We start from the raw sequence: 10,098 nt of genomic DNA, 5'->3' as shown, positions 1-10,098 counted from the left end.
GATCTGTGAAATGAATGAATATATGATCGTCTGCTAACCGTAGATAATGAATGCGCAATATATGATCATCTTTGAGACGGTCCTATGGTCACCTTTGGTGGAACCAAAGAGATGAAATTTACCTGAGCTTTGAGCGCCTGAAATGTGTCTGACCAATACGGTAGCATGGTGCTCCCCCACCTCGACGGAGGTGCGAGATGACCTGAAGAACGGCCATGTTTCAGCACTCTGGCGCTGCATCTTGTGTTGGTAAGACCTGTCTTAGGTGTGCTCCGTAAAGACAAACGAGTGGAGAGAATGGTATGCATGTGAAATATTTAAGAGTAATTTGGAATAATTATTTCTCTGTTTCAGGAACTTTTGGGGGGGGGGGGGGAGAATTAAATGACAGGCAGGTAATATTAAGAGGATCGTAGTAATCTTCGGACGTGACCAACGGTCACAATGAAACCACATGTAGCAATAAGTTGAAATACTTGCGAGTGCTAGTACTAAGTTGCAATACTTCCGAGTGCTAAAGTTAAGCTGATTTACTGGCGTGTGTACTATAAGTAGGAAATAATTAAGAAATGGCGTTGGCAGGACTTGAAATTAGAGACGAGCACTTCCACGTGGTGAGTACTGTGTGAGTCTCAATCTGTGTATGAGACAAAGGATAAAGAGAAGTACTCGTCCAAGGTATCAGTTGAGGACCCGCGTGTGTGACGAATATGATCTTAATATTACTTTGCGTGCTATGTTTCCGTGTGACGCTAGATTCAAAGTCTAATACTCTGAGAGAGAAGCAAGGTGAGTCAGCCGTCTAACCAGCAACGCCACTTGGCTTGCATTGCACAGGAAGACGTGCATATATCCTCCAGAGTTCGTAGTAGGAAAGAAAAGTTACGAAGTGGGGCAATGTCGTTTGAAACTCGGATGAATACTAATTGAAGTGGGCTAGCTGAAAGTGAAATGATTCTAACGTTGTGACTATTCTTTTTGATGTATTCTATGTTGCCAGTGTGATGTATTTCATGTAATTTAAGTATGTGTGGTTTGCATGGGAGAGTAGCAAGATCGATTCAGAGGCAGTGGGTTATGCATGTTCCTATTTGTACCACTCGGTCTGGAGTAAATTTTCGTGATGATGGGTGTGAGAGTCGAAGTGTGGGATATAGCAAAAGATCCACCATCCTATCCAGAAAGTGCACTGTAGCGTTAGATAATTACGAGACCATAAGATAGAGAATCACCAATGTAAAGCCATACCCACTAGGCGGAGTTTCTCATGTGTAATTGTTGTATAAAATGTAATGGTGTGTTAAGGTTATCTTTGAATCATAATAGAATTTATCGGAATAAAAAAAGGATAGTGAAAAGAAAAAGATTGGTGGCCTTGTTCTTCGAATAGTGTGTAGTCATGATATCCAGAATTTATGATGCGTGCGCCATTCATATTCAGTGCGATGGCCCCGTGTTGATCAAAGCTGTTGGGTAAGAAAGAAAATGTGGTATTGCCAGAGCTTAGTGAGCAATCAGAGTTGTGTAAATTCCTAATAGTCAGATGTGCGTTATCCGTTTCTGTTGCGTAATATTCAAACAGGAGAATAATTTGTAGCTTAATTGAGGGTACTAGAGCTCATCAGTCACTGATGTTACTCGAGAAATAAGAATAAATCCACTCGCTTGGCAGACCACTCATCTTGCAGGCCCGACTGCTTGATGCCACAGTATGAGCAAGGCATGTGGGTGCCTCTCAACTTAAGAGTAAAGACAACGCTCCAAGAAATGGAGGATTGTCAAACAAGCTGATGGCTTCTTACAGCTCTACAGAATCTATAATAATTCACAGCCAAGTATTAACACATACCTGAACACGTCTGCGATCTCAGAAAAATGAGGTGCATCCACTCCTGCTGTGGGGCATGAAAGCAGACATGTAGAGCTCGACCCTAAGACCACATCGAGCTAATCTTTTTAAACTGAGCCGTGCATAGCGAGTAACCACAGGTAAAGGCGAAACAAGTTTGCTCGTATGAGAAGCTCTTTAGAAGACCAACTCAGCGTCAGAAAACCGCGAGGTACCATCACAACTGGGGGCTCGCCCAGTATATGAATTTAATCCCTTTAGAAGTACAACTGTAGTTCTAACAGTTTACCGTATTCTGTGACACAGGTCCCAAATGTATTGCATGATAGGCAGTTTGCGTGAGGGCTCTAAGATTTTGCAGCAGTTGGGGGCGTGAGGATCGATAGCAGAAGTTCGGTGTGGGGAAATTACGCGTGGAACTTCAAGAAAGAAGAAGGCGGCCTCCTTAGAGGCGTGCTGAGTTCGAGTCTGCAGCGGTCAGCAGCAGTGGAGGTCGATGGCGGCCATGGCAGCTCGGGCTAACGGAGGCGACTTCGAGGCACCAGCGTCAGGTTTGGTACCGGCAGCATCTACACATTCAGCAGGAGCACGGCGATAGCAGCCAGCAAGACTGATAAGTATTTGCACCGATGGCGTTAACATGAGGGAACCCGCAGGGTCATTGTCACTGATGTGGCCTACAGCAATGAACATCCAGCAGTCTGAGAGGTTCACATAATACTAGTTGACCAGTTAGTCCTAAGTCTGAATGTGGAAGTGCCGAATGAAACTTACTAATGGGGAACATAGTGCAAAATCTGGGAGGGGAAGCTAATTTTCAGGCAGTACATCGTCACAATTAATGCAAATTTTGCTGCAAATGCATTATAGTATGGGAGTAATGCAATCTATTATGGGGGCTTTGGGTACTGAGCTAAGTTCAGCAAAAACAACAAAGTTCTATGAAAACAGAGCTGGGTTCGAAAATTGAAAATGTATGCCGGCCGGGGTGGCCGAGCGGCTCTAGGCGCTACAGTTTGGAACCGCGCGACCGCTACGGTCGCAGGTTCGAATCCTGCCTCGGGCATGGATGTGTCTGATGTCCTTAGGTTAGTTAGTTTTCAGTAGTTCTAAATTCTAGGGGACTGATGACCTTAGAAGTTAAGTCCCAAGTGCTCAGAGCCATTTTTTGAAAATGTAGAGTCAAGTGTAGCAGTAAACGTAAAAGCTGAGGTGGAAAAAATTAGATCTGAAACGCAAGGCATGTTTGTTTGAAAAGTGAGGTGTAAGGGCAGATGTGGGCAAGATTTCTGCTGAGGTTGGCGCAGTTATCACAAGAGTTGATACAGCAGACGAAGATTTCGGAGAAAACTTGGAAAAGATACGGGACGAGCTGGGTAGCGATGTTAAGGATTGTGTGCTGAGAGAAGATGCGCTGGCGGAAGTCACCACTCAATCGGTTAACAATTTATCAGGTAAAAACGCAAATGGTTTGTTCGTATGTGATGCTGTTTACAAGAGCAACTCAGCAGCGGAAAACCGTTAGGTACCGCCGCAAGCTTGAATATGGTAGCAGGTTCAAATAATACCTGTAGAGTGCAGTATTTATGGGGAGCTGTTTCAAATCAGTTTGCGGACTGAACACTCCAACAACAACACTAATAACAACCAAGATGGATGGATTTTAGTTTGGCGTTAAACAGCGAGGTCATCAGCGCCTTTCTCAAGCTCGGGATACTGTCCTACTAGAAGTCACTTCTTGTTAAAACGAGAAACAAAGATCATATAACTGCAGCAAAAATCATATAAACATTTCACATATATTTTCAGTATATCTATTTATTCGTTAATAGTATTACGAGTAAAAAAACAGTTGATGGCACAAGTATGGCTGGTTGATTGTGTAACTGGTGGGATGAATCAGCCACCGACAAACACATTGAAATCTGACGACACACAAAATGTTAACAGCTTTCTTGATGTTGTTTGGTCATCACATAAAATTGACGGTAAGTCCCACGGCGGACCAAACCCTTCCTTCCCATCTGCATACAAAAGACATGAGGGTAAAGCATGACGCACTGTCAGCAGTGGCGGCGCTAGGCGAAAACTGAACGTCGGCGACGAATCAGCTTTTTGAGGCCCCTTTCACTTTCCAGTCAGAAAGAAAAGTTAAATTAATGACCTGAATTATACACTAATAATAATCATACACACATTTTATTATAATAATATACAATGAGAATGATAAAAATTACATTAAACAAGCACACCATAAAACAAACGAAGCTTCCGGCTTTTCACCTGACTGAATTTTTTTAAGGTTACGTCGTAGTTAATACCAGCCGCTGTTTCCGCTTCAATTGATAGTACCAACAACGCAGATAGTCTTTCTTGGTACACCGTGCTTCGTAAGTATGTCTTAATCAATTTTCCTCGGCAGAAGCTGTACTGACCGGAACTGTGAGCGTTATTCTGATCATTATGTAAAGATTTGGATATGCTTCTTCCAAATTATTTTCTAATATGTACTGGATAAGTTGTTTTGCGTCTTTGAGACCTGTAGGTCCGATTTTAAAAGTTGGAGTTCCTCATAAAGTCGCTATTTTCACCTTCTCGAAGTATTGTACCTAAATCAATGTTTGCGAAGGTCGTCCTTCAATAACGATTTCAAATAATTCATATCGTAAATGAAACCAAATCGTCCAAAATATTCGTTGAGCGCTTTGAATCGATATTTAGTGTCAAATGTTATAGCGTCTATTATTATGTTAGAAAAGCTCTGTAGGCCTACTGCATTTCAGCAGGTTGTATAGGTTCATCAATTTGTTCATAACCGAACATTCGTTTTTTCTGTGTTATTCTTTTTTTTAAAACTGAGACTTAATTTCTTAACTGCTTTTTTCCACAAACAATCGAGCTTCTGTAACACTTGTTTCAAATTCTGTGTTACGGAATTCTTGAATCCAGTCACGAAATGAACGTAAATTGTCAATAGCGACTTTCAAGTTCACTTGAACCGACTGCCATAGTTTTCTTATATTGTTGACACGTAGTAAAGTCTCGTACTATACGTGTATTGCAATAATAAACTCAAAAGGTAACATTTCCTTCAAGACTGCTTCACAATCGCTAAGAGTTTCGGAGTAACCAGTTCTGTTTTTCAGGTCAGTCATACTTTCGATGACATCATCAAATTGCAAAAATATCGCTTTTACAGCTCCGATTCTACTTTCCCATCGTGTTTCAGACAGTAGTTTCAATGTCAATTTCAATTTAGTTTTTATAAGATGAAATGATAATTAAATGGACACCCTAGCTGCAAACAGGCGTTGATGTACTTCATTGGGGACATGTTGAAAACGTGTGCCCCGACCGGGACTTGAACCCGGAATCTCCTGCTTACATGGCAGACGCTCTATCCATCTGAGCCACCGCGGGCACTGAGGATAGTGCGTCTGCAGGGACTTATCCCTTGCACGCTCCCCGTGAGATCCACATTCCCGACATGTCCACACCACTACATTCGCAGTGCGCCTAATAGATGTTCGCCCATCATACTCATTACTCGTGGCAGATTAATCTACCAAGTCCCGTACGAGTTCGGGCATAGCGTGTGCATTCGCACAAGAAGGTCAATGGCCAGAAAGCCATATTTTAACTATTTATGACGGTAGTTATAAGATCCCAACGCTTACTTCATTTTGTAAAAAGCACATAAACTTTAGTGATGAAGCCGAAAAACGTTTTAGCTGTTGTAGAAGTGTATCCGATATCTAGCAGAAGCAAATTCCAACAATGGAATCCGCACGGCGTGAACAAAACTTGTGGATTAATATTGAGTATTCTTGTTCTAACACCTTTATTAATGCTAAACATATTAACACCGTCATCGTATCCCTGTCCGCGACAGTTATGGATGTCTAGGCCATTATTTTCTAGTTCCTTTAAAACGGCATTTGTTAAATACTCCCCCGTTGTTTCTGGGACGGCAATAAACCCAACGAAATGTTCCTCTATCCCTCCAGCTGAGGAATTACAAAATATTAGTATTATTGACATTTGTACCACACGGCTCGAATCCCTGGTAGAATAGAGCAAGAAGGGATATTATGCTTGTCTGACTGTATTTATAATTTCGTTGATAACACATTTGGACATTAATTTAATCAATTCATTTTGTATGTCCTGCGTTAGATAATGCTGACAAAGTCACTTTTCATTAATACTTTGCAAGTGCTCTTTTGGTGTTAGATCATACTTGTAGGCAATTTAAATAGGTCTATAAAATTTCAGCTGCTTTCGCTATCGTTTAAGTTAAGGGATTCTCGATGCTCTGTAAACGCCAGATTGTATGAAGCTAAGTATTTTATAATACTGATCAATCGTCCAACAAGTTATACCAATACTTTTGTGATTCCCTAACAGTCTCTCGTTTTCCTTATCTATTGTTTTTCCGTATCTGATTTCTTTACAGAATTCCTTCCATCTAATCATGCACTCCATGTGATGCACAGGATTCCCATTTTCTCCTTATGTCTCTGTCTCTTGAGGGTCCTCCAGACATGATGACCTCTGTTGACCGCTCCACCGTAGCTTTGCGCGGCTTTCTTGCATGTTTCACTGAAAACAGGACGACGGACTTTTATGAACAGGCATACAAGTTCTCCGTCTGCTTCCCGGTACACCAGCATGGGGTCAACCACCCACTCACTGTCACTTATCTTAAGGCGGCTGGAGGCTGCGCCCCGTTACCGCTTTCTCAGAGCTTGAGCCGCACTAAGCTGCCTAATGTCGCTTCCCTTCACCGCTCCCCCAGCGGCCACGGTCAATTCTGAGTTCTTCCCTGGGATAAACTAGCCTCCAGTAAATCGGCACGTTTCCACAAAGTTTTCATGTCGTGTGATTTACTTTAAAACCATCACCCGATATTAATTATTTCAATACGTCCATACTATATCCTCTACAAGATGCATTGTGCCTTGTCAGTCATTTTTGCTCAGCCCTACTGTTCGCTCAACGTGAGTTAGGTGATCTTTAATAACTTCATGTAAAGGGCATAGTTCTTGCCATCTTACAATACTTTCGCCCCACGGTATAAATCTTCGGTACGATACCTTTAAAAACGTCAAGACTTTGGCTGCCTTGGTTAGGAAAGCAATCACCAAAAGAGCACCAACAATTTGCCCACATTCGAATTTACTTAGATCCGACATAGTACACTCACAACTACACGGAACGCTGTTTGACCACACTGCCACTTGCACTGTATTGAGGACATTGCACAAATGCCGTTCAAGGTCGTATACAAAAGCGCAATCTTCAGGATTGGCTAGCATCTTGATTTATGCTCATGCATGCACTTTTCACGGTGTGTTCATAATTTTGTCTAACCTTTATAATACGCAAATTTAGTGACGAGTGGGTAGCGCACGCACGTTTTGTAATAAAGTTATAAATCAGTTACTAATGACGAATTAGTTTCATTTCGACCGTATGAATATTTCTTCATTTTTTAACAGAGGGCGCACCAAATTATTTTTTTCATTTTTCTGAATTGTGTGGTGAAAAAGCACAAGAATACTATTACTACGTCCTCTGCTGCGAGAATTACCACTCTAAGGTGACTGCACACTGACAGCGATGAGCTCAGACAAGTTGCACTCACCTTTCCTGCGTCTGTCTGCCCCTTCATGCACTACCTGGCTATCACGATTGCCACGACTGGTCGACAGTGAATGAGAGACGTAATGTTCTTTCTTTTCTGAACTCTTCCAGACAGAAAATTATTTAAGAGAAATTCGCCGAAAGGCCTGCTTTCTGATACGCAGTAAATAGTGTCGCATGTCTTCTCTTCACATCAGAGGGGCCAGGGTGTTAGCCTTGGACATTAAAGAGCAGTTTGCTGAAGAAAGTGTCCACTGAAGCTGCTCTCCTCACTTGTCAGATGCTGACGGTGTTGGTTTCTTCTACTTCAAAGGTTCGAAGAAACGAATTTGTGATTACTGCTAGCCTCGCCTATGAAAGGCTATGGATGTGTCAAACCGAGCTTACGGGCCGTCAATTTTAAATACCTTATTTGTAATAGTTGTGGTTCTTACGTCCTTGCGAACGATAAACGAAGGAGTACCGACAGCAAAGAACATGGAAATCATGAGTTCAGCTGCTCCGCAACAAGTGATGGTAATTACGCCTCGTGACTGCCGGCACGCAAATCAGTCACCTGCGGAATTTCGAAAATGGTGATACATAACCGGCCGTAGAGGGCACAGTTCCCTTCGAGCACCCACCTCAAGTAGAATATCACCAGCCATCTACGCACCATCTTCTCACCACTATACAGGCACAGATTAGAGCACAGTAGTGCGTAACACATCGTCCTACGTGAACGATCTGGTGCAAACACTGTGAACTGCGAGACCGCGCAAATATTCCAGCGATCTTTGTACACGAGCTTACTCTAATCGTCGGCGAAGTGCTTGATTGGACATACTGGCCGCCATGGCGTACTTATCAACCGATGTTAAGAGCCGGCCGCGTTGACCGAGCGGTTCTAGGCGTTTCAGTCCGGAACTTCGCCACTGCTTCGGTCGCAGGTTCGAATCCTGCCTCGGGCATGGATGTGTGTGATGTCCGTAGGTTAGTTACGTTTGCCAAGGTAGAGTTTGGCAAGCATGAAGACAAGTAGCAGAAAAACTTGTCGAGTGCTGGCGGGCATTATATTGCTAAAACGTAAGCCCAAAATGAGATGCCATGGCCTGCTGCTGTGGCCGGGCGGTTCTAGGCTCTTCAGTCCGGAACCGCGCTGCTGCTACGGTCGCAGGTTCGTATCCTTTCTAAGGCATGGATCGGTATGATGTCCTTAGGTTAGTTAGGTTTAAGTAATTCTAAGTCCATGGGACTGATGACCTCAGATGTTAAGTCCCATAGTGCTCAGAGCCATTTGAACCACTTTTGATATGCCATGAAGGGCAACAAAACGGGGAATAGAATATCGTCGACGTACCACGGATGGCAACCAAAGGAGTCCTGCGATGATAAGAAATGGCATCTCAGACCGTAACTCTTGGCTATTGGTCCGTATGGCGCGCAACAGTCATTTTTGTAACCCGCCATTGTCCAAGATGTTTCCAGACACTTCTTTGCTGGTCATTGCGGCTCAGTTCGAAGTTGGACTCATCACTGAAGACAATTCTACTCCAGTCAATAAGATTCCAGGCCATAAACGTGTCTGGAGAAGCCCCGGAAAGTGGTAGGATACCAACCTATCACCTGCCATACAGCCCAACAACCAGGAGTCATGGTCTGGGTGTAAGGTGTCAGGCAAATCCAACACCTTCCATGAAAACCCTGACATGATAAGCAAATCCAGTAGTATGTCACATAGCTCCGAATAAATCGTGACATTAAATTAACCAAAGTAAAACGAGTAACAAGTGAGCAAATGGAATACCACAGACTAACACAAGAATGCCTAAATTCATGTCATACCTTCCCACCGTGAGACAGACGCAGTTCCGAGGGGAGAAACGAGACACCCACGTCGCCAGCTAACCGCTAGGACCACACCCCAGCCGCAAGTTTTAGCGTGAGGCTTTTTCGCGTCTCTGTTACGTCAGGACCACCCCCCAGCCCATGTTAAAAGATAGAGCCCTCCAGAAGAACGGCATAGATCTTACGATAACACTAAAAGGACCACACCAGCTGCAAGTTTTAGCGTGAGACTTTTTCGCGTCTCTGTTACGTTGCAAACTTTAAAAACATTGCCCCACCACGAAAAGTATAACGTTTCTCATTGGATAGACAGAATTTTTGTTGGCGGAGCTTAAGGTTAACAATGAGACCCTGATTGGTCACATGAAAATACAGCCAGATAGTTTTTTTAAACCAACTTCGGTAAATTGTAGTAAGGAGAAGTTAGGGGAGAGTTGCTTCCGAGACGGCGAGGTGAGCGGAGCTGTGCTGCCCGCTGCCCCCTGACGAACACCGACAAGGTAATGAACGCACGTGATGCCGCATAACAGCGCATAAAGCTTCACTCAGAACTGCAGAAGTCTCATCTGTTACACCCCCTTTTTGCGTAATACTAGTGTCGATCGTCAATTAAAGCTCATGGTGTTCACATTTGCCACTTGAAGTAAAAATCTGAAACGCGATGATTTTTCTGTTATATAGTTATTGAGAAGCCACATCAGCCACTGTAATTTACGACAAGTTAGATAAGCAATTAAAGATAATTGAGGGTCACTGTAGACCATTTTGATAGTTTT

The 10,098-nt window shown here is 43.2% G+C and overlaps 1 non-coding gene across 1 annotated transcript; it reads right to left on the bottom strand.

The window, feature by feature from the left end:
• Positions 1 to 5,195: 5,195 nt before the first annotated feature.
• Trnat-ugu (transfer RNA threonine (anticodon UGU)) lies at positions 5,196 to 5,270 on the bottom strand. Its single transcript has one exon. It is a non-coding gene; the product is annotated as a tRNA-Thr (tRNA).
• Positions 5,271 to 10,098: the final 4,828 nt, after the last annotated feature.

This window comes from Schistocerca cancellata, chromosome 2 (genome assembly GCF_023864275.1).
Source record: "Schistocerca cancellata isolate TAMUIC-IGC-003103 chromosome 2, iqSchCanc2.1, whole genome shotgun sequence".
Taxonomy (NCBI): domain Eukaryota; kingdom Metazoa; phylum Arthropoda; class Insecta; order Orthoptera; family Acrididae; genus Schistocerca; species Schistocerca cancellata.
The sequence above is the reverse complement of the archived record's forward strand: the minus strand, read 5'-3'. Positions and strand labels throughout refer to the sequence as shown.